Genomic DNA, 227 nt, shown 5'->3' on the forward strand with positions numbered 1-227 from the left:
ACAGTCCTCCCCTCCCCACGGGGCCGCAGGGGGCGCAGGAAGACGGCAGCCGGCCGCGCACCAGGCCTGTCCCGCCGGGCACGGGGCCTCTCCTGCGCTTCTCCCGGCAGTCCTGTGCGCACCTCGGTGTTAACGTTGCCTGGGCGCTGCAGGTCCTGGCTGGGAGCCCCTGCGGGCGGGGACAAAGGCAGAGCACCGGGGCCGAGCCGGCTCAGCCCGGCCCCGCC

Source organism: Gavialis gangeticus, unplaced genomic scaffold (assembly GCF_001723915.1).
Source record: "Gavialis gangeticus isolate Ggan-Ray unplaced genomic scaffold, GavGan_comp1, whole genome shotgun sequence".
In the NCBI taxonomy this organism is placed as follows: Eukaryota; Metazoa; Chordata; order Crocodylia; family Gavialidae; genus Gavialis; species Gavialis gangeticus.